Source organism: Tyto alba, unplaced genomic scaffold, assembly GCF_018691265.1.
Source record: "Tyto alba isolate M040663 unplaced genomic scaffold, T.alba_DEE_v4.0 Super-Scaffold_20, whole genome shotgun sequence".
In the NCBI taxonomy this organism is placed as follows: Eukaryota; Metazoa; Chordata; class Aves; order Strigiformes; family Tytonidae; genus Tyto; species Tyto alba.
The window spans coordinates 3813786-3838655 of NW_024881283.1; the positions used below are offsets into that span (position 1 = coordinate 3813786).

Genomic DNA, 24870 nt, shown 5'->3' on the forward strand with positions numbered 1-24870 from the left:
AATTATCCTTTCCACAGTGCAGCAGGGCAAAGTTATAATACTAAAAAAAGCCCCAAGTATATACCAGGGAGAAGGAAATTTTGTTTATTGGAAACTAACAGACACACAACTTCCTCATGGAGGATGTTATCAAAACAAGTAAACAAGTAACACTAAAAAAAGGACAAAGACATTCATAAGCAAAACAACATTTATAACTGTATCAAAGTATGAAACTCACAGGCCAGTGGCACTCACACCTCAAGCAAAAGCTGACTGGAAGGTAGGGTGACCAGCTGAATCCTACCCGTCACATTACCATGTTAGCTGCTGCATTTTGGCAAGGAAAAGTCAAGCACTTGCCTTCCTGCCAGGCTGCCAGCACTGGGTCATGGCTTGAGACAGTTTTGTTAGCACCGCAGTGACCTCCTGCATTGGTTTACACCTCAGATTATTTTTTGAACAAGAAAAGAAAATATAAGGCAGCACAGAGGCAGCCAGGGCTGGGAAGAACATCCCAGTGCCCCCCCAGCTCTGACTGCTGCTCTCTCTGGCAGGCACACCACACACTCCTCAGCACAAACACCGCCGAAATGCATCTTAATCTAATTATGTTCTCCCCCCACTGCTCTTACCAACCAGCTCTTCCAAAAGCTCATCCTTATCATCCCTAAGGGGAGAATAATTCAATTTACCTGTGCCAGATTGGAAGGGGCCTTCAGGGTTATAGGGTAGCCTGCTCTGCAATATTCTTCCATGAAATGTTGCAACTGCAGTGTCAGTAAAACAAAAAGTGAGAAAATATGGGTGGAAGATGCTGTCACATCTATACAGACCTCATAAGATGCATGTAATCTCTTTATCTACAAAGCCCCTGCTTCTTCAGAGTGCATAATTATGAAAAGAGTTAAAGCTGAGGTTCTTAATGTCTCTTCTAGGAAATTCTTTATTCCACTAAAGGCACTGCTCGCATCTGAATTATTTCCTGGGGTTGTTTGGACTTTCTATTATATGAGGAAGATTATGGTGAACCTTGGGATGGAGGCCAAGTCAGTTCACAGTGCTACCATGTTTGACTGAAAGGGTAACTGAAGTTTTGCTGACAGCATGCCAAGCTTCAAACCTCTCTGGACAATGCAGTTGCCAGCAGGCAAGATGTTTTCAGAAAGAAGAGGGAGAAAACTAACAACAGCGAAGCTGAAAAATGGTTTTATTAGGTCGGATACATACCACACAGATTAGGATCATGAAAAAAAAAAAAAAGAAGAAAACTCTGCATATTGCCAGAGGACTGTGAGAATGACGCTTATTGGAAATCCCATGGGACAGCAACAAGAGAATCCTGATGGTTTCTCATAATGCAAAATGCTTGCAGTCATCGATTCTCTTTTGTTTTTTTTTTCCCCACAAAAGCATGGGTCTTGAACACCACGACTGGTCCAGCTACTAAGAATCCCTTCCATATAGCTTCTCCTTCAACTGAGTTTTTCTTCACAGGTATCTTTCCATCAAACACTATCAGTGTTTCCAATAACAAAGAGCTATCCCTTACAAATTTCCTTGGGAAATGTGAGGGCAGCATTCTAAGTTCCTGCCAGTCAAGGGTGATGGCAGTGCTGTCATTTCAGCCTCCCAGCTGCAGGGTCAGGCTGTGCCAGGTTCTGCTTCAGCATCTTTCTGGAAGCCAATACAAGCACCACAGGTTACACAGAAGCATCAGAAAACCAGGCAGAGAGACATGATGAGCAGATGCATATAACCACCTCAGCCTGCTCATTTAAAATCTATTTTTTTGCCATTTCAAATGTCTATGGCAGAGAAAGAAAGGCACTTTCAGTCTACTTGAGAAATTAGAGGACTGCCAGCACATGATTTGAAACACTTCTTCTCTCTTTCGGTTTTCACACCAGACTTAGCTCCTCAGATTTCTTCCTGACCTGCAGACACCATAACTTTTGCTGGTCTAAAATCATGGTTTTCCCCCTCAAAGCGTGCTCTGGTGAGCCAGCCAACTGACCCCTCTTCTGGGTAGAGGCCATTGGCCAGCACACAGCTCCCAACACCAACCTGAACGCCAACCTCCTCGGAGCCAGCCACAACCTACAAGGAGTACTAAAACAAAATGACAAATGTTCACATGGGACCTGAACAAAACTCTCAAGACTGAGTACCTGCAAAGTTTGAAGAGGTGTCAGAATTTATCTTGATCAACAGGTTTATTTCCTTCCACCTCCCTGTTATCATCCTCCTAGACAAGACTGGGATTTTATTTCTCCTTGCCTGTGCAAAGCCATGTTTTGGCAGCTCTGAACAAAAGTTGATGAAGCCATAGCACCTCTGAAAGCATCTCCCCTTGTTAGGTCAGAAGGGTCCTTAAGTTCATACTAGAAAATTTTTCAAAGAAACACTGTAACAATGAATGTTGGTATTTCCATCTGGAGTACTGATCTCCTCCTGTGATCTGAAATATCTGATGGCTGCAAACCATTACTCCTCTTTCTACCAGAGGGATTTTGTGTCATTTCCAACATCTCTCTCTCTCTGGAACTAATTTTATCTTTCTACCATGTAAGAAGTGGACTGATAAACTCCAGACTTAACAATTGGCTCCTCAGAAACACATTCTTGTGAAAGATGTTAAGACACTGAGGTGTCTCAAAGATGTGATCATGAGCAACACACTTCCTCAGGCCCTGAGCCAAGTCTCAGGGGAGAACATATTTTAAGAGAGACAAAAACATGTACAAAACTTGGATAGACCATGTCTTTACAATGAAAATATCAACTTTATGACTTCCTTTTGGACACCTTCAGGTTGGAGGGGAGAGGAGAGGGGTCAACCTCCTAGCAAATGACAGCTGGATCATTGGACACTGCTGAGTTGAACTCAAGGGAAGGCCAACGGCTCAGGATGAGGGTGAAAACCAGGGACCACTGGAAGAAATCACTCACCACAGCAAGAGAGGCTGCAGCAGTTACCACCTCTCATGAATGTGGAGGAAATGAAATAAAACCTTGTGGGATTCCAATAAAGGTTTCCTCCTCTCTCAAAAAAAAACCCAGCATGGGCTTTGGCTCAAAATAGAAACATCTTGCTATATATCACTGAAAGCAGACCTTGCTCTCCACAAAGACTCAAGAGGTTGCAATAAAAAGTATTTTTGCCACACTCCAGGAACAGGATACCCAAGCCCAGATAAATGGGCTTAAAAAAAAAGCCAGGTGAGATACTCTGGCTTGAGTCTGCTGAGAGGAAGTCCCTTAACATGCTGAATCTTCTCAGTACAGAATTTTCTACCAATGAGCCAGGAGTTAAAGCTGGCATGCTCTGCATCTGCCATTTCTGTAGAGAGGGGAGTGAGCACTCTGGCCCTTCAAATCTTCTTTAGAAAGACAGGGGTTGACTGTTGTAAGGAATTCACACATTGTTGAAAAATCAGAACTGCTTTTGTTAAGACCAGTGTTGCTTTGCTTCTTAAAAATACCCACAAATAGAAAGAAAACACCGCAAAACCTAAAGCCTCCCCATGCAAGGCAACATACAATGGTCTGGGTTGGAAGGGACCTTAAAGATCATCTAGTGCCAACCCCTCTGACATGGGCAGGAATAATCATCAAGCAAAGGATCCTGTGCTGCTCCTCCTGGAGGCAGTACAGCGCTCAAGGCTTAGAGCAAAGCCCTCGGCTGCCTTCCATTGACAGGAAGACAGGGAGCTAATCATACATAACCAATCCCCTGTCATTACAGTTAGGGTTAAGAAAGCTTCATTATGCTCTGGAATTATTTCAGCAGATCCCATCATCACTGGTCCTGTTCCTGAACTGACTTTCAGGTTTTGCACCCCCCGCTGTTTCCCCTTGGGTGAGCAATGCCCGTGTACTACATCCCAACGTGAATGAGCCCACCATGACCAATGGCTCGCCATATATTTTCCCAAAGCTCCTTTGGAACAAGCAGCAGGTCTCTGTTTCTGGGTGTTAAGCAGAGACATTTCTGTACCACCACTGTACCTCCAGTGGAGCTCTCCCAGACGCACTGTACCAGAAAACAACAGAGGACTGGCTGTTTGGGCAGGTGAGGCACCTTTTACATGTAGGAAGCCAAGGGACCGATGGACTTACTAAATGCTGTATAGGACGAACATGCCAAAGCAAAAAATTGAATCTGTGTGCTCTAAGCTGATGTTTCTCCCACTGAACCATCTGTTGCAACTATTTAGTGTCAGTAGGACTCACAAGTCAAAAGTTGAAGTTTTCTGCCTTTAGAAGGGGAATGGTTTGGGCTACAGCAGTGGAAGCTATCTAGAGTGGTGTGCCAGTGTACCCACCACCCAACCCACAGACATCACCTTTAAGTAGAGGAGAGAATTTCTCTCACATGAGGCACTTTGTAGTCCTGACTCCATCATATCGTGACCATATCCTGACACGCTGATGGTTGGCAGCCAGCCCACATGCTAGTCTGGCACATACCTGGGCTTCCTTTCAAAGCAATCCCAGGAGCATGGACACATGCAGAGATATGGTGCATCCCAACACACCTCTGCACTGAGTCCTGCATCCCCCACCAGCCGAGGACAAGCTGGAGGGTACACACTGAGAGCAGGGTGCAAGGCAGAGCACCCTCTCCTGTAAGGGTGCACCCAGGCTGCAGAGGCTCAATGGGAAGGCCAAACAGAGGCAGGCAGTAAAGAAAGTTTTGCAGCAGTGTGGCTATTTTAATCTGTACTGAGCCACATGACAAATCCAAAAGCTATTAATGAACGCAGATGGCTTACAGAGGACCTTGAAATGGGATTCTGCCCATGAGTGTTACAAAGTCACCCCGTACAAAACCACACAGGATGCTTCAAGGTCTTTAAATAAGAATTTAAACAGCAGTACATAAAAAAAAAAAAAAGCCCAAAACCAAACAGTGCATGGTTTCCGTATCATCACCAGACAGTAAGAGGCACAATCTTCTCTCCCAGCTACATGACAGGCTAATACAGCACCCCTCCCCTCAGTAAATCACGATGCTTTTCCAGACAGCAGTTACACACATGATGTATGTGGCCCCAGAAATGTGCCTCAATGTGTAAACTCTTTATAAGTCTTTGTTCAATGCCCAGTATGTATTCTACAAAAAAAAAAAACCTGCTTAATCAACCTTATACTCTGCTGGACTGTATCTTATTAAAAACTAAGTTCTTTATGGGAAGGGAGATATGGGAAGGAATTATCAGGTGGATAAATATATACATAATTTTTAATACTAATTGATGGAATTAATGTACCTTAACTCCAGGAAGACAGTATATACCCATGTCCCTAGCAAGGGGAAACAGAAGGTAATCCAGAAAGAAAGATCTGACTTCCAGTTGTGTCTCTATTGGAAATGTCACAAAAGACTGTGAAACAGTGCTGCAAGCTGGATGGGAGAATTCCTGAAAGATTTTGCATTAACTATTTCTAGTAATGTAAATTTGATAAAGTTTCCACATAACACCCTCAGGAGACCACAAGCAGGAAAAGGCAGATTGAGAGAGAATAAATAAACCAAAGGGATGGTAATTAAAGGACAACAGAAACGTAAATGAGGAAAGCCTTGGAAAGATAGGGGAAAGAGATGACCCGATCCTTTACATTTCCCTGTATCTTGAAAGCACCCCAGCACAAGGGAGGAGGATGGTCCCCAGGGACAGACACACAGGGCAAGGTGGCTCCACCGAAATGGCAGAAAGAGGGACAAGAGCCCAGGGAGCAGACAAGAGCAAACCAGCCCTGAAGAAAAGGTAAAGGACCAAATCACCACCCTCTAATGAGCTAAAATACTAGAGGCATGGGGGCTGATGATGGTTACATACACCTAGAATTGCCTTTTCCTGTTTTTTGCTTTCCTTCTGTAGCCAATCCTAACAATTAAATTGAATACTTAGCCATAACCCTTGGGAAAACACATAGGATGAAAACTTTCATCCTTCAGCCTCACACGGCATCAAAGCAATCGCTAAACATGTTACTTAGTGCTCATCCAGCACAAAGTAACAACCTTTTCTGGAGTTAAGTATTTCTTAACTTCCTGGGGTCCAGCACCAACAGTCACATCCTTACAGGCAAGCAGAACTCAAGTCACTCTCAAAGGTGAGTTCTTCATAGATCTGTGTACAAAAACCCGTCCCTGACTCAACATCCATACAGTCAGCCTTCCCAGACCTGCCAAATACAACTCTCTCTGCCTCCTGAACTGGTTTTCTCAGAGAAGACAAGGTATACTTTTAGTATATATATCTTTAAAGTGACAAAACTCAGGGTCTCTCCTGCCAAGCAGTACAGCCAGATTCAGAGTCAAGCTTTTCCCTCCAACACTCCCAGCACCTGATTCTTGTGCAAACAGAGGACAGATGAAAAAAAGTTCCTACTCATCTGCCCCATCTGCAAACGAAATAAATAAAAAAAAAAAAAAAATAAAAATCTGAACCCTTGCAGTACGGAGTGGAGCCACACAAACCTGGATTTACCCCTGCCAGAGCTGAAGAGGAGTCAGTCTCTGCTGCTTGGAGCATGGAGGCAGAGATAATCCAGTCCCTGATTGAGGGAGTGATGTCCAGCAGGGCGAAGGGAGAGGCTGTGCCATTACTCCTGCTGTCTGGCCTCCCCCAGCCCAGCAGCAGTGTGCCAAGGGAACAGGGCTGCACGGGAGAAGAGAGCTCACAGAAACTCACTGTACCTCAAGGGGAATGCAGGAAGCAAACATCTTTGTTTTATTTTCTCGCTCATGCGGAGAGATATTAATTCATCTAATTCTTAGGGAAAGGAAATGAAATTGCAGCAGTGCAACATGTCAAGAGAGACTAGGAGAGCCAGGCTCACTGAAGATGGGTATTAATTACTGCTTTCTATTTTTATCCTGTGTATAACTGTGGTCTCATCTGTGACTTAAGGAGCTAAAATCCCAGGAGTCAAAACTGTAAATCTACTGAAATAGGTGAAATATCCTGTGCAGGCTGCAAAGTCTGCATACAAAGAAACAAAGTGCCCATCAAAACTTCTGTAAATTTTAATATGAAAAGAAAGAGCAATGTAGTATATAATACACAGAAATAGTATCTCAAGAGAATTAGTCCCAGAGAAGAGAAATTACTAGCCAGTTCCTACAAGAAACCCTGAACAGATTGCTTTTAATTATGTAAAGTTGTTAGTCTGCTTTAAATTCCTGAAGGGCCAAGAGTTTGGAAAACTAAAAGATACATTGTGAGGCCCTCCACTGTTTTCTGTACAAGACACTATGAAATTTCTTATTTTGGCAACAACATGTACAAACAGTAGACACCAATATAAAAAAAACCCAAACATAAACCATGACCACAAGCAACCAAAAGTCCATCCTGCAGCTATGAAAGTATGTTCAGTGTCTGCCAAAGAGCTAATGAAAAAAACGCACTTACAGTCTGTATCTGCTAGACATTTAACTACCTGCTGGACATTTTGTACAGCTTATAAAGCCATAAAATATCACAAGGCATTTACAGATTTCCCAGCTGACAACAATATGAAATAACTGAAAAGATCCAGAACAGACCGAGTCCTCTGGTCAGGCACAGTGGATAATGCTGAATATATACTGCCACATACACTACTAGAAATTGTGCCAGCTATGCACAAGACAAGAGTAAACCTCATGGTGAAAGAAAACGAGTCAAGATAACAAAGCCATCCCTCAGCCTTACTGTAATGCTGGAACAAGAGTGGGACTGCCCAGATTTACAGTGCAGGTGCTTGGATAATGCCCAAGTGGAATCAGTTCCTGCTGCCCTGTGTGGGGCACAGGCAATTCACTGTCAAGCGAGTCAGTACCTCCTCCCATGCTGGGGGACGTGTGGCATTGTACAGCCACCCAAAAACCTCCATTTGGGGACTGTGGAAATGACAACATGGACTTCACTTCTGGAGATGCGATAAGCCAGGAGGATTGGCCATCTGCCACGGTTTATTTCCCTTATGGTAAGAGTCAAGGGCTCCAGGTGAGCAGCGAGGTGGTGGCCTCACTGGTTAGAGCTGATACCTGTTGCCAATCAGTCACCAATATTTTCTAGATGAAGTCATGTCAACTGTACATAACATGAGGTATATCAGATATTCTGCTACAGATGAGAAGGAAAAAAAAAAATAAAAAGAGCATTTTACTCAGTGATCTGCACACAAGAAATACTAATAGCACCAAAACCTGAAAGATGTAAACTTCCACCACCTTGGGAACAACACTGGAACCACACATTATACTGTTACTGAACTTGTAACAACTACTAACACAGATGTAAATTAATGACACTAACATTTAGTGGCTGACAGCACATCGCTACATTAGCAGTCTCCAATCTTCCATCCACAGCTGATACTCTAATGGAGACCCCCACCTGAAAACATTTTTTTAATGATGCTGCACTACCTCAAGAGTTATTTTCTTTAAGAGTCTGACTAACAACTCAGGTCACAAGCTGATGACAAGGATGTCTCCACAGTCTTTTTGCAGGCAGGCATAAACTCACCAAACACCAGAAACTCCGAGCTGGAACTGTGCAATTGCAGTCAGTCCACGGCTGCCCAGCCCAAACACAGCATCGTGCAGCTACAAGACTCCCAGCACAGGGCTGCCTCACACTGGGCTTGCTATCAGCAAAAATCTGGGAGTATCGCTTTCCACCTGACAGGTATCTTTCACCAGCCTTGCAGGCCTGGAGAAAGAGCATATGCACACACAGAAGGGCATTTCTTATCAGAGTGTAGAGACATCCAGCCGTCAGAAGCATTCAAAACAACACAAACACGCTCTAGGTACATGAAAGAGCGGAAAGTTTCACCAAAGACTTAGGTAGAAGAAAAATGGAAATACACAATGAGACTAAAAACTACAGTGGCAATGATTTCCAGGAGCTGAGCAGGCAGGAGGGCAGAGGCACCTTAAGGGCATCGTGCACATTTGTTGATGCAGTCTCTCCTTGCAAGGCTGCAGAGCCAGTCAGACACTGCCAGTACAAAAACACAATCCGGAAAAATTTATGAGCCCCAGAGATAACAATTAGCAGATACTAGTGGCTAGAAAATACAGTAAGGAATCAAGATAACTGTGTTACAGAAATCTTCATGCAATGTAGAGAGCTTCAGTATCATTACTGCTTTATGACTAGGAGTCCACCCCAGCCCATCAGGGCTTTGCAAGGCAGTAACTCTCATCCCAGGAAAGAATTTGAGTGCACAGCCTATTTCAACTGTAGATCTCCTCCTAAAAATGCATCGTAACTATTTTATCAATGATTGAAATGAAGAAATGTTATGATGACACCTTGAATTTATCAGGAAGACTTGTCACAGCTTGGAAAGGGATGGGAAATCAGCTGCAGATGATGAAGTTCCACAGCAAATACACATTTTATAAAATGTTCAATGACAGGCAAAAGAGACAAAAACCCACCCCGTGACAGAGAACAATATTCTGTTCTTTCCTATTCAGCAATAGTTTTATCAGCAGCGTCTCTATGTGAAGTTTTGAAGTAACAGAACTTTTAATGGAATCTTGTTGATTTTTGTAAAATATATTACTAACCAAAAACTCTGTAAGATGTTAGAGAAGTGCATTTTGCTAAAAGTATGAGACAACTGGGGAATTTGTGATACACAATTTTAATAAGACACACATTACCCCAAGCACCACATTTTCACTGGCATCAGCACAGATCAAGGACTGTTAGTTATGGCCAATACAACATGAGGAGTCAGGACTAGAGCTTCCTGGCTGCCACACACATGTAATTAAATACATGGCCATGCACACGAGCCAGCAGATGCTCTCTGAACACAGAAAGGAAAGGTAGAAAGGAAGATCAAACTCTACACGAATTATTGTTTTTACATTTACAGAATTTTTCTTCTCTTTGGTAGCTTGCCAGAGAGAAGGTGAAATGTCAGAATGATGGGGTTAAAGTACAGCAATATCGGCCTGAAATCAAGCAAAGCTCCTTAATCATCCAAATAGTCAGGTACTGGAGTAGATTGCTGAGGAAAGCCTGAATCGCCATCATTGGAAATCTTTAGACAAATCTCTAGGAAACACTACGTGTAGGTAATCCTTCAAGGTCACTTCATGAAACACTGGAACAACCCAGACTTTCTTCATAAGCATATATCTGATCACACAGCCACTGCAGTGTTTTGATAGACAGTAGCATCTTTTTTTTTTTTAAACTTGCCAGAACAAGACCAAAAAAAATAGCAACCATACTCAGTGTACAGAGAGCAGCAGCCTCCTGGCTGCGGGAACATTTGCTTGATTTATTTTTAGAAAGTGGAATTGGTGCAACTTCCTTCTCGGTCCACATCAGACTTCATCAGCTCTCCTGCCCGTTCACTGCACCTTCAATTAAATAACGCTCCACGTGCACAGAGCAAAAATTTCTCTTACCTCATGTGTGCCACTTGGGCAGGAAAGGCCATGCTCCGGCGAGAAAGGGGAGCAGGGAGGCGAGGCCCAATTTGCAGCAGCGACAGCAGGGAGGGGAGAACCTGCTAGCAGATGCCCAAATACGCTGCAGAGCCCACCAAGCATGTCCTACCCCAGCTTGGGGAGCCGACCTCACCTCTGCAGACTGTCTGGTTTCAGGGACATAAAGCAGCATAGTGTGGACAGCATTTCGTGCTGCTGGGAGCCAGAGCCAAGCTCGGGTTCTTGCCTCAGACAAGTGCTGCTCGTCCCCGTCCCCCCATGACGTGTGTGCAGCCCAGCCCCGCTTGCCAAGGGCTCTGCTCGCTGGCTGCCCGCCTCTCCTGCAGGCAGCAGGGGATGCGGGCAGGGCAGGCAGCCTCAGGCAGGCAGCCCTCCGAGGCTCTCCAAGCACCAGCAGCCAGGAGGTAGCAGTGAGGGAACACAAGCCACCCTCCCAGCTTGCTAGAGATGCAGCTGGATGCGCGTCCCACCTCTTCAAATGCGGGTGGAGAGGGCTCAGCATGGTGGGAGGAGGCAGGGGCTGACTCAAAACAGGGAAGGGAAAGAGAGGCCCAGGAGCAGGGGACAAGGTGAGGCTGTCACACAAGGGGGGGGGTGGTGGGGGAGAGTGGGGGGGGGCCGGAGGCCAACACAAAAGCTGGCCTTGGTTTGCAGGAGGTGTTGCAGCACTGCCTCTTCCAGGCAGGCGGCAGGCAAGGCGATCGCAAACAGCATCTGAAGAGGCCGTGGCTCACTCAGTGCAAACTGGCTGTGGGCCGAAGCAACGCTGGGTTTCTCACCTTGCGCAGCGCTCTGACAAAGCTAAACTGGAAGAAACAGCACAACTGTCCTCCAGCTCCCCCTCAAGATGCAAATTCCTTGCTGCAAAGCAACTGCTTCTCCCAGCAGGACCTTTCCCTGGAGCCAAACATCAGCAGTAACCTGGGGGAGCTCAGAAGGATGCACCTACCCCCCACAGCCCAAGCAAACCACAGCAGATGTAGCTCCAGCGATGTGTCAAACATACTTGTTCCCTCACCACAATATCCAGAAGGGACCTGACACAGTGTCTGCTGCAGCACTGGAAGGGCCAGGAGAGGGGCGGAATCGCATGTTTCTCAATGGGCAAAGACGGAACTTCACAAATTTCCACTGGCATCTACTCCTACAGTTTCCGTTGTTAAAAACAAAACCGAGCCATGGGGGAGGTTTCTGGACTGTTCATACTGTGTCAGTCTGGAAAACTTAAGAGCTAACTGAAGTTCAGTAACTTGGAGCACATCAGCTAGGAGGAGGTACCTCCAGAAGGAGGTAGGCTTCTGACTGGTGCTAATACTATTTGACTGACAACACATACAAAAAAAACTTCTGAACAAGAAATGGAGAGGGTTGTATGCATTTCAGAAGTACAAGCTGTCCCAGGGAAAAAGCCAGTCCTGCCTGTAACTCTCACATCAGCTCCCTTGTGTTGGTCATGGACATATCAACTCATCTCTGCTCTCATTTCCTTATCTCCAGTGACCAGTTACCAACAAGACAGCGGAGCTGCAAGGGTGACTTACCACTGCTGATAAAGTCAGATTTCAGGAAGATGAGTGCTGGTAGATTGCTCTACAGCAGCTTAAGACGTCACCCCGTCCATCTGGCCTGTTGGACGAGGCTGCCATGAAAGCAGCAAAGGCAGCAAAACGGACGTTCATCTTTTCCTTCAGTTCACAGCCAAATTCTTGAAGTTTTGCTCAGGATGAGTCTGCATAAAACCACAAGACTATGCACAGTGAGAGCATAGGCACAGACACAGCCTCTGCTTAAATCCCTGCAACAGTGGTAGAAACATTTGGTAAATGTCTGAGCAAACCCTGCAGATTGCAATACCGTATATCAGTGTCTAAATCTGCTAGAGGCTGTCTGTCAGAAACCTTTGTAAAAGAGCCAAGTATTATTCTGATTTTTTTTTAAGGAAATTTAATGCAGATGGAGATCTATGGGAATTAAAGTTTTCAGCACCAGCCAGGCTGCAGCGACGTCCCTGTACTGAACTCTCCTTCTGTTTGGTGGGAGCTCACAATTGAAGCTACCTCTGAAATGCTATGCAGGACAATCAGCAAAGAGCACAGCTTCACAAACAAGAGACAGTGATCTCCAGTGCTCAGGTGCCCCCCACTAGATACTGGTTTGACACTACCAACTCAGCCCACTAGACATGGACAAGTCTTGTTTGCTCCCAGTCCAATGAGACCTGGTGATACAGATGGAAGATTTCATGTGCTTCCTGACACTTTCAGACTTGCATTATCACTTTAGACGTTGAGCAAGCATTTTAGAAAAGTTTCCACTGTTAGCTATTTGAGCTTGGTAAGAAAGGAGTTCTTTACAAATGTATTAGAAAAAAAAGCATTTTCCTTTAGGACTAGACCCTGTCATCCTGCGAATAAAGCGGGATGAAACGTTGTTCATGTCACCCAGCTTGGGGTGCACATGCTACACTAGAGCTTATTGCTGGGGCGAAGGAGGGGGTCAGAGTTATAGTTCCATTACACTGGGAGCTTAACTGTGTGGATGATTTTTTACCTTGGCATGTTTCTGATTTATATAAAATATGCAGGAGATCAACCACCTTGCAAAAGAAGCTGGCAGTCAGAGCTGCTGTTCTGTCCTCAATACATCTTGCTTCATTTCTCATGGACCCCTCCTGGCTATCTTGCTAGGAAACTTTTCAAACACAAATGGACAAGTAAATGACTCAAAATCTGCGTGTCTCATCACAAACTGAATTTCTGTTTCAGCCAAGAAAAAGGAAAAAAGACAGGGGGCTAGATGCAAACATTACAACTTTGAGAGACCCAAACATGCCAACCTTTAACTTACACCAGCTCTGAGCCCTCTAGCACGCTATTCCAGGTTTTGCAAATAGGAGTTCACTGAGCGCGCCAAGTCCTCTGCCACAAACACACAGTTCAACATGCAAATATGCAAATGTCTGATCTGAATTCTTTTTCACGTAACAGTAGTTAGACATAACCAAAATGGGGTCATCATCTCTGGAGAACAACTGCTCCACAGAAGCTCAACTATCACCGTCCTACCAAGCCCAGCCTGACCACAGCGCTTTAAGGGAAGTGTGGATCCATAGCAGAGTCCAGAGAAGGGCAGAGATCAGCTGTGGAGACAACAAGCCCATGCAAAAAGAGAAGAGAAACAGAGTTTGTTCAGCTTAGGAACAGGAAAAAAAAAGTCTTCAATCACTTCAGTTTTAGCTGCAGAGATGTAGGGAACAGCTTTTTCCACGTGCCCTGGAGATCAGAGAAGGAACAGACTTAAAATGTAAGACAACGATTTAGACTAAAGACCATGAAAATCTCTCTAATGGTGAGGAGGCCCGAGTGTTGGCACACATCATCTGCACAGGATGTGAAATTGCCAGCAGGAAGAGCCTTAACAGAAGAAACACTACTCAGGAAGGGTTTTAGATGTGTCCCTGACCTTACCCCTGTGCTGGGAAACAACGATGACATCTCTGGAGGTCCTCTCTAGACACACTGCCTCTGAGGCTATGAAACAGAGTTTCAGAGATTCCTTTAAATTAGATATATGGCAAGGACACAAACCACAGACCACTTGCATCCAAGTCTCAAACATAGCTATTTGATGAATAACATCATCATTTTATACCCTAACAGCATCTTTCATTTAAAGATTCCAAACTGTGCTGCAATATTCATCAAGTTTCCAGAGAAGTAGCTCAAGAGTTAAATATTAGAAGCTTGGACACAGGAAAACCAGGGGACACAGGCTCACAACTTGCTGGGGATGCCACTCACTTGCACTCTTCTTCTAAACTCTGAATTTCCTTTCTTTTAGTTAGCTAATCACCTGAATTATTTAATAACAAATATTTGACTAAAAAGCAGATTATCAAGATGTAGATTTATCATTTCTTAAGATGTAAATACTGAAACAGGAGGACTGAGGGTCAGTGTATCTCCCTAATAAAACACACTTTAATAAAATAAATACTTTAAATAGCACAGAAATACCTGTATTTCCCTCTTGCAGTTTGTAAAGGACTCCCCTATTTCTGCCTGCATTTTCATACCATCTACTGGGCAGATCCTGAACTACCCAACTGCACAGCACAGGCCCTGCAAGGCTGCAGCCCGCAGCAGTTCGTCCCGAGCTGAGCCCCCCATGAGCCGAGTTTTATTCCCCACATTAGCGGCAAGCCACAAGCCGGTGCTTGCTACGAAGCGCAAGGGAGGTATGAAACCACTATCCCATACTCCAAATATTTCCAGCAAGCGTATGGGGACACCACAGCCCTGCCAGCAGAAGGGTGAGGGTAAGAGAAGAGGAAGGCAGAGAGGAGGAGGCGTCCGTCCTTCCGCCAGCAGCCTCGGTACAACCCGCCGCACACCATCGTTCAGGCAATTGAACTGAGGTGGGAGAATATTTTTCCCCAATATTACTGGCTGCCGAAGAGGAGATACCACATGGCTGTTCTCAGCCAGTCAGTGCGCGATGTTTACTATAAACAACAACAGTAAACAGAAACAGAGCCAAAATCAAAGCTGGGTACCCCGGAGCTGGGTCTCCACATCCTGACTTTACCCATGGAAATAATTAGTTTAGCATTCAGATGCGGAGTGAAAAACACCCAAGGCCAAAGGGAGCCAAGTTGCTCAGTGCATCCAAAACTTAGGCTGCCCGTTTAGATTTGCTATCTCTACCTTCAGTCATCAAGACTCCAAACTGCTGCCACGGTTTCACACAGGATCACCAAGGAAGCTGCGTATTAAACCTGAACGACATGCAGCAGAAGCCAGCCTGACACTGTATTTATTTTCAAACGTCTTACTGTACACAAAAAGCTCAAGCCTTGTTTTACTTCCAGCTCTACTCAAACACCCGACTCGGGGGGGCTGTGCGGGAGGCGCAGATGCTTCCCTGGGGACGGAGTTATGGGATTTCTCTGTCCAGCCCCCAGGATCACCCTTGACACCTCCAGCAGCAGGGGCATCGTGGCAGATCCTGCTGAGAGCACTGTCACCCATCTCCAGACCACCCTGAAGTCACAGGAGGGTTTTGCTGATGTCCTAAAGGGCTGGCCGGGAGGCAAGGGGACAAACCTTCCCCAGGCACAACCCGCAGGCAACAGCCACCTCCTGCGAATCCGCCGGCAGCTCGGTCTTGCTTCCCTTTTCAGGCAAGGAGTGTCCGGTAGATAATAACGGCGCCGGCGAGGAGGGCAGGCTCAGGCGGTCCGCAAAAACCGCCCCGAGGCCTCAGGGTGAACATAACCACGGCCCGGTGCTGCTGCGCCCCGTCCCCTCCGCGACCTGCCCGAGGACACCTGGAAGAACAACAAAAGCCCCTCGAAGGTGCTTTACCGGGAGCTACGACCCGGCCGGGAAGAGGCGGGCGGCCCCCGGGCGGGCGAGGGAGGCCGGCGCAGCCCCCCCGGGCCTCTGCCCCGCTGCCGGCGGGAGTCGCGGCAGCGCCGCCGGGGAGGCCCCGGAGCCGGGGGGGGGGGGGGGGGGGCCGGTCCCTGGCGGGTCCCAACAGGTGTCGGCGGTGACAGGCCGCCCCCGGCCCGGAGCCACCGCGGCCCCGGGCCCCGGCCCCGCGGGGGAGGCGGCGGCCGGGCCGCACTGCCACCGTGATCCGCGCCGCGCCGGGCCTGGCCGCGGGGCCTAGGCGCCCAACCCCCGCCCGGCCCCCGGCAGCGCCCCGCCGGGCCGGGCCACAGCGCCCCGCGCCCCTCTCACCTGCGCGGCCGCCGAGCGCGGGGGCTGCTCAGTGCCTCGCCGCCGCCATGTTTCCGCTGCGCAGGGAAGGCGGGGAGCGGGGGAGGGCACGCGGGCTGACCCGGCCCCGCCCCGCCCCGCCCCGCCCCGCCCCCTGCCGCCGGGGATGGCGCCGCCGCCTCACGCTCGGGGCGGGGCCGGGACGGCAGCCGCTCCGATCGGCTCCAGTCGGCCCGGCTCGGTTCGGCTCGGCTCGGTTCGACTCGACTCGGCTCGGCTCGGCTCGATTCATTTCGAATCGGCTCGGCTCGGCTCGGCTGGGCCCGGCTCGGCCCCCTCGAGCGTCGCTGAGCACTGCGGGCAGCCCCACGCCGTGTCCACTCGGGACCGGTGCTCACGCAGGGGTAGGCCCCCGTCTTCACCCCACACTCTGGGCACGGGGCAGCCCCTCACTGTGTTCCCCACGCCCGGGGGATTCAGCCCTGTTCCCCATCCAGCTGTGCCCACCCGGGACCCTCTGGGCATGGCGCAGAGCCCCACTGCAAGCCCCAGCGTGGGGACGGACCGCCCCCATGCCCACCCAGGACACACTGGGTATGGGCAGACTCACACCATGATCCCTGGGGACAGACCCCCCGTGCCCACTCAGGACCCTCTGGCAGACCCTGTGATCCCCAGCCTGGGGATGGACTACCCGTGCCTACCTGGGACACACGGACCACGGGGCAGACTCCCCACCATGGTCCCTTGCCTTGAAATGGATCCCCAAATGCCCACTCAGGACCCTCTGGGCACAGGGCAGACCCCCACTGTGATTCCCTTGCCCGGGGATGGACTCCCAGCACCCACCAGAGACCCCCTGGGTACCCGAGAGCGACGTCCGTCCATGCTTGGGTCCCCACTGGGGACGGCCCTGTGCCTGCCCCACTGGAGACCCCCAGGAGCGGGGTGTACCCCGTGCAGCACAGGCAGGCCATGGGGACAGACAACCCCCAGATGTTCCCTGTCCTCCCACCCCAAGCAGGACCTCGCCCTGCATGCAGCCCTGCAGCGCCCTGCCAGCCAGAGGGACCACAGATGCACCTCCGTGCCCCCAAATGCCCCCTGACGGAGGAAGTTCCCTTTGACTCCCCACTAAAAGGATACCTCATGCCACTGTTGTATCTCATGGCCTTCACAGCACCATCCCCAGCTTGCATACAGAGTGTGCAAGCCAACCCCATCAGCACCCATGACCCTTGGTGACCTCTCCTGACCAGAGATGGACCTCCCTGCAGACCTCCTCTGTCCTGTAGAGCAACCAGAGCTTACACACAATACCCCAAAAACATCCCTTAGCTAGGGAACCCTCTATGTGACACACGGCTACTGCAAGGGCCACCTTTGCCCTCACGAGCCCCATCAGTGTTGTCTCCCCTCACACAGCTTTGGGCCCCTTGCACCAACACAGCCGCCTCGCCAACACATCCACGTGTCACAGAGCCCACCATCTGCTCACCCCAAGCCCTCCACCCTCTGTCCAGTGTAGCCAGCTCCCACCCTTGCCAGTCAGCACACAGTGTTCCTGGAGCCAGGGTCCCAGCTGAGGGTATCATTTCCCATTTGCTCTACGCAAATATTCTGGCTGCTGGGTTTGCTGTGCTGAAAACCCTACTTCCACTGTAAGGTATCACAACTAAAGAAAGCCATTCCTCTTAAATAGCAACCAGGTCATGCTGCAGATGGATACAGAGCATGACATCATGTCCTCTCTCTGCTTGCTGGATTGCCTGGAGAAAAAAAAAAAAAAAAAAAAAAACAACTTAGGTTCTGGAGATTCAGTTCTCATCTTCTAAGCTGCTCATGTGAATGGTCAGTGGATCTACAGGACTCCTGCTAGGTGCCAGTGACTTCTCATGACCCAGATATTTCACTGGGACAATGGAGACATCACCTTGGAGTGACTCACAGACATATGTGACAAGCCTTCTCAGGGAGAAAGCACCTGAACACTTTCCAAAGTGTGTGTAGTGACATGTCCGACATCTGAGTATCTCTCTGAATGATTTCTTGTTCTGGGGGATTACATGGAAACCTGTGCATTTTAGGTCAAATCTGAAGCAAAGGATCAGAAAGAAGCATTCCTGGTGCAACAGGGCTTGGTTGATCTTGGAAAGGTTGTGTCTGAGAAAGCTCTGCCAAATGCAGGGCTTCCTACAGTAAGTAGCTTTGTTATATGCGATGGAGGGAAGGTAAAGCCATGATTCATCTGTTTACTGCCCACCGGTAGATCTGCAGTACCTCCTGGTCCTGGCCAGAAACTCATGCTGATGATGAGCAGAGGCACACGGTGAGCAAGGGCTCTGGTGGTGCAACAAGAGGGGGGACCTTCCCCCTGCTGCCCAGGGGACAACCTTTCAGCAAGGCCTGCAACCACCTCATCCAATTCCTGTGCTCTTCCCTTTTCCTTTGGGGAAGTTAGTGCCATTGCCTGTGTTGGGTTGAAGGCTGCAGGAGGATTCACAAGGAACAGAAATGGATGGCTGTCCTCTGTCTACTGAAGGCAAGTGACAACACGATGTAGGTCCTAACACTGTCCTGGTTCAGGTGCTAGACTTGGTCCAGCCTATGCAACACTTGAAGATCTTGCCCAAGGCCAAGTGATTTTCTGCCTGGCCAGTGGCTAACTTCTGGGGTCCAGCAACTAGTCTGCAGCTCTTTGACCCATTTCAGGAAAAAAAAGGGATCAGTACTCTCAGAGCAAAATGCAACCTGTATTTGCCTGTTTCTCCCACGACAAAAAATACAGACAGACATACAGTTCATCGAACAGGGTGGGATTTCTAAGGTCTGGGGAGAAAACTCTTTGAGAGGGAACTGTTCCAGAATTGCTCTTTGGAGGTTTCTCATGTCTTTTGCTGAAGAGTGGTACTGACCACTGCTGAAGACAAGCACTGACCTGGAAAATCTCTTGTTCCTAAAATATTCATATTGAGGGGATGGACAGCTGGAAATGCTGGTGAGGACTTCTGTTTTAATATGTGGAGTACTCAGGTATAGTAGGACACAGAGCTATGTTTACTTCCATATCAGGGCTTCATGGTGCTGCCTATCGACACGGCATCTGAGCACCTTCTCTATAAATTCAGAAGTATTATCAATGCTCCTCATGGGTTTCATCAACTCTGGAATTTCCTCATTTCCACAATAATCGGGTTTTCATGAATGGAATAAATGCGCAAGAGCTAAGATCTGCAAGATGGAGACAGGAGAGAAATTTTCCCATTGACTTTAATTTGGAGTTAGCAGCAGCTGAGTTCAGAAGGATTTACATATGACATCCATATGAGCACCACAGGAATTCAGTTTGATTAATATTACAATGGAAACGAGCCACAGAAGTGGTTTGCCGTTTATTATGAAGTGTTGCCAAAAAAGCTCAAGCACATTTGCAGTCTGGTTTGGGCCAGCTCTCAGTGAGTGCCAGCACAATAAATGACTGGGAGCTAATGACTACAAAAGGGCACCGATACCCTGATGCATGTGGTGTCAGACACACCGGAGCAGGATCTTCAGAAGGAGAGGATGAGGGTGAACATAAGGCAATATGACTGAGAAGAAAACCTCCTGGTGTCTGTACTTCCCTCCCTCTTCCTCCCTTGTTAGTGCCTCAGCAATCTGGGACCGAACTTCCTCCTAGGCTGGTTCCCACTATTTGCAACGTTCCCATTGTATCAACTTTGTTTTCTGTCAGAAATTGATCTTGGATCTGGCATGAATGATATAAACATGGACCATATTCTGCTAGAAAAAAAGCCTAATGTCCCATGGTCCATGACCTTCTTATCCTGAATCTGATATTTAATACAGAGGTGAATAATAAGGCACAGGGATAGATGCAAAAGAATATGTGCACACAGTAATCCTCTCTCATCCATGTGTTTTTTGACCTAACATCTCCCTCAGAGCGGGGAGGTGGGAATCTCCTCTTCATGCCTTGAAAAGGCAAGAGGAAAGGTTATTTACAGACTTTAAAGCCCCAACAAGCAGCAGATCACCTTTCGGGACCTCCCATACATTCCCTTCCCAAAAGCAGTCTCATACTGAGACCAGCTGTTGAACTTACTCAGGGTACATCTTCCCAAAAGGGTCCACTTTTGTTTGGGCTTTTGTTCTTCATGGGCTGGAAAATCACTTGTGTGAATACAAGTAAGCTCTACTGGTAGTGGGAAATTGTCTGGCTTCATGTCTCAAACATTTGCAGGCAGCTCTGCCTTTCCCTGACAGATTGCCGAGTGACCTTCTACAAGAAGGCTGCACTGTGCAAACCCATGCAAAGTTCCTTCCCTTTCAGTCTCCTTACAAAGCAAAAGAACAAATTTTCTCATTATAACACATTCCTCTCTCTCCTATTTCTGATGGCTCTTTTCAACTACTTCTATCTTTTCCACATCCACTGTGGACACTAAGCCTGGGTGCAAAGTGCCAAGGTGTCACCATGCCATGTTCAGGGCTCATACCCCCTCTATTCATCATACCCCCTCCTTTCCAGTATATGCACCCAAATTTAAGCCAAACCCCCTCTGTTAAAGAGTTGTTCCTGCAGTTCAGGTCTGCTTTGCTCACCCTTATCTTCTTTCCCAGAATTGCTTCTCTCTTGAGCATAACTGTCCACCTCATCCACCCCACCTTTGGTACTTAGCACCCCACCAAGCTTGGGTACATATGTATCATCGTTCTGTTATTCTAATATCAAACTAACCAGCCTATAATTATCCGATTTCAGGCTCTCGTGATAGCTGAATACCAGCACCCTTCCTGTCTCAGCAGTTGTCTGGTATTTCAAAAGCCTGCTATATACCTCTGTCAACACTTTAGGGATGCTTCCGTTTGGACTATCCAGAAAATAAATTTATTTTGAGTGTAGGTTGTTTAAATTTCTTGGCGAGTAGCAGTCTTGCAAGTACCTCATCAGCCTTCTGTATTACAAGAAAAATGATCTGGTTTCTCTGCAAAAGCAGAACTTGGGAATTTATCGAACACCTGATTTGTTACCGCTGTTAACAAATTCCCTGTGTCTATTAATAGACACATGGGTTTGAATTTCCTTTGTTCCTAGGTTATTCTAAACATTTCCTACGGTTGTTCTTCAATCCCACCAGCCACTAATATTTTCCCTAATAGCTCGTTTCTTCTATTTGTACCCTTCACGAATTACTGCACGTCCCAATCCAAGCCAACCTCTCATCCTCTCGCAGGGATTCACGACTCAAGAGTCCTCGTGGATCCAGCTGTGGGACAGAGGAGCCATTCCGCAGGCCGTGGCAAGCTGGTGGGCCGTGGTGCTGCCACTGCGGGCTCGCAGGCTCCCAGCCAGGCCAGTCAGTCCGTCCGCCCGCGGGGAAGGGCAGGGTGAGCTGCCGTGTCCATGCCTTGGCTTGTGCCAGGAGAGCAGAAAGAACCTTCCTGATGCTCACGGATGCAAGTGGATGTGGGAGAATATAAACCACGTCTCTAAGTCTTGTCCTCCTGACATGCAGGAGTAACACTAAGCATGTCAGAGCTGGATGAAAATTTTCATCAGTTTTCTCTTGCACCAAAAAAAGAAGAAAAAAGAAAAAAAAAAAAGACCTTTTCCCCCCATCCAAATTTTGAAACTGATTGTTTGAAGTATTTAATTTAGTAGAGAAATTCTCATGTTCAATCCTCCTCTTGCACTCTCTCCCTTCTTTCCTTTTTGCCATTTTTTCCAACGTAACACCTGTTTTGCTTTTCAAATTATCGTAGAAAATTCAAACAAAAGATTTTTCTTTTCAGAATCACAATAAACTATTGGAATGACAAAACAGCTGAGGTTATTGATTCAACTTGATTCATCTTTTCTTTGATCATCCATTGCATTTCTGGCATTGCTTAGATTCAGGATCATTTCGGACTCACTGAATTTGGATCGATATAAAATGTTGTTATTTATATGTCTTGCTATTTGTTTGCCCTTACTGCTCTTTGACACATACATATCAATTTGGGATCATCAATTTGCTATTTTTTCCCCTCCTGTTCCAGTGAAACAGGACGGGATTCCAGCTGTTGTTCTCCTTCCAGTGTTGTGACCATTCTGAGTATCTGAAAAGAGTTTCTCCAGGAAGTCCTCATCTCTGTTCCATTTTTCTGACCAAATTTTTCCTCTCAAAAGTCTGGCCAATAGCTTGCAGCAGCTCCTCCAAAGCAACAGGCTCATAGACTGCTGTCTGTGATCACACTCCCAGTGAACATGGCACCTTTCTAGTCCCTTCAGAATAAAATATCCCTTTAGAATACAAAAAAAAAAAAAAAAAAAAAAAAAGCTAATTTAATGAATACATAATCAACAAACCCAGATGTAGAGTCCACAAGTGACTGGAGGTTGTATGCATCTTTTTGGGAAGCTTTTCTTTGTGAATCTGGTATGAGTTCATCTAGGTACGGCTCCAGCTTGACTGGTTGGCCTTGGAAAATCTGTCATTTTGCACCGAGGAGGGTGGAAGCTCAATGACATTGAATATTTTAAAGGTGACACTCTGGAAAGCCTAAACCTGGGACTCACAAGGGATTTAGCTGGGAAGCCATATGAGTTGTAAATGGTGAGATTTAGCAAGCCTTACAAATTTGGAAAATCCCAAGGGACTAGGGGATTACAAAATTTTCATGATCCTTTGAGAAAGGAAGCCACAAACCCAGATCAAATGGTGGGAAGGATAATTGAGTTTCTACAGCTAAGCGTTGGTGAAACAACATAATTAATGGCTTTTGCCATGGAAAGTAGGTCTTGCCAGACAAACCCATGGTCTTTGCTGTGAGAGATTGGAGCTGGTTGAAAACATCCGTGCTGGTCCAGGCCATGCCTGAGCAGTTTTAAGCAGGCACCTTGGCACCACCATGAGACAGGGAAACTGAATACAAGTCAGTGTGGAAATGGTATCACTAAGGAAATCATTAAATGCTCTAAACTAGGAATGTTAAATGTTAGCTGTCTCTGGCTTCATGACAGAGCTCCTTACCAACATCAGGACCTTGAGATGAAGGCGAGAGGCTGTTCTTACTGGGACTAGAAATTGGAAAAAGAAAGCTATGGAGTCATTTTATTAAAGATGTAGATGACAGTCCTAAAATCTATGGTAATGTTTGCAGATGACAAAAAGACTGAACAGGACAGGTTACTGCTGTAAAACCATCAGGATCATTAAACGGTCCCAACCCAGCTGCTCTGTTTGAAGAGCCGTCCACAAAACTGCACCTGAGAGTCAGGAAAACACGTTCCCCAGGATGAGAGACTCTGTCCCACAAAGCATAATTCAGGGAGGCTTCAGAGTAATTCTGTGCATTTGCCTGACATTGGATTTATAAAAGGGGAATAGCAAGAAGGCAGGAGTGACCTAGATCCTTCACACAGCATTGGAAAATCTATTACAGGAACACTGCGGCAGCTCTGCTGTCAGCCTCCAACGAGGCCTGTAGGAGCACAAAAGAGGGTTGGAAGAAAAGCTATGAAAGTCTTCTGGGAGCTGGAAAACATCCTTGACTTGAGCTCAAGGAGCTCTTCATGCTCACCGCAGGAAGCTGGAAGATCTCTGCCATGGCGTGCCCCTGTTGAGGAGAAGCAGCTGGACGGTGCAGTGAAATGGAGGGGGCTGAGGGTGGGAACGGGGTGACGCAGAGCAGGAAGAGCTGCTGGTGCGCGGGGTGGCCTGACCGGCGCCAGGGAAACGGAGCAACTCGCTATGAGCAGTGCTCTGGGTCATGATTTTGGGCTTTACCCCTTCATTGGTGACCCCAGCGGAACAGGGGAAGTCCTGCACTGACTTAAATATTACACGCTGAGCTGCTGATTTGTTGTGCCTTTCTGTGTTTTCCTTTCCCCAAATTATTGCAGGCCTGTCCCACCCGGCGATGGTGCATGGTAGAGCCTACTTTTATCTACGACGGAGAGTCTCCACTGGCCCTGACTGATGTCTTTGAATCAAGCATGAACCCTGGGAAGAACCTGCTCCTCAGGCTGACAGAGACCTGAGGGGTTTCAATTTCACGCGAAGCACGTGGTTTGCCATGTTTGCCCAGGGGGGGATCATGATGGATCCCACCCAATCCAGTGGCTCTGCTGGTCCCTTTCTGCTGGCAGCTGGGTCTTACAGGACTGAAGTATTTAGCCTCACTACAGTCTTCGGGCTCAGTAGAGATTATTTGGGTGAGCCTATGGCCTATGAGAGGTAGAAGTTGCAATAAATGGTCTCTAATGATTACCTTTTACTTTAAATTTTGCAGCCCCTCTGTGTCTAGAAATAGATGCTTAGTCCATTCATCTCTTCCAAATTAAATAAAATTATTTGCTCTTTGCCTGTGCAGAGCCTCTCACAGGTTGACAAATCTCAGATGCTTTCACTCTCCCCATGCCGAGCTGCTGCAGTGCCAGGGCCCGGCAGAGGTAGATCCTGTAACTAGTGATGGTGGGAAAGCAGGGGACAGCCCTCGGCCCTTCCCATGGGGCTGGCACTGCTCTGAATTCCCCTGCTTCAGGTGTCCTGGGTTCGAGTGAGTGGTGGGGTGTTTTGGTAGCAGGGGAGGGGGATTTAGGGGTGGCTCCCTGGGAGAAGCTTCGTGAAGCTTCCCCAGCTCCAAGTCAGCTCCACCTCTACACCAAAACTGAGCCCACCAGCTGCGCCTCTGCGATAA

The 24870-nt window shown here is 47.5% G+C and overlaps 1 protein-coding gene across 5 annotated transcripts in view; it reads right to left on the reverse strand.

Annotated features, from left to right (window-relative positions):
• SCMH1 (Scm polycomb group protein homolog 1) overlaps window positions 1-16309 on the reverse strand; it is a 75803-nt gene extending 59494 nt beyond the window's left edge. For 4 of the 5 annotated variants that reach the window (XM_042793789.1, XM_042793788.1, XM_042793787.1 and 1 more), the window contains exon 1: window positions 16204-16309. The gene's annotated coding sequence lies outside the window, so the exon portion shown is untranslated. Of the gene's footprint in view, window positions 1-12000; window positions 12189-16203 lie in introns of all 5 variants that reach the window. The other variant, XM_042793786.1, reaches the window with a different exon arrangement.
• Between the last annotated feature and the right edge of the window lie 8561 nt (window positions 16310-24870).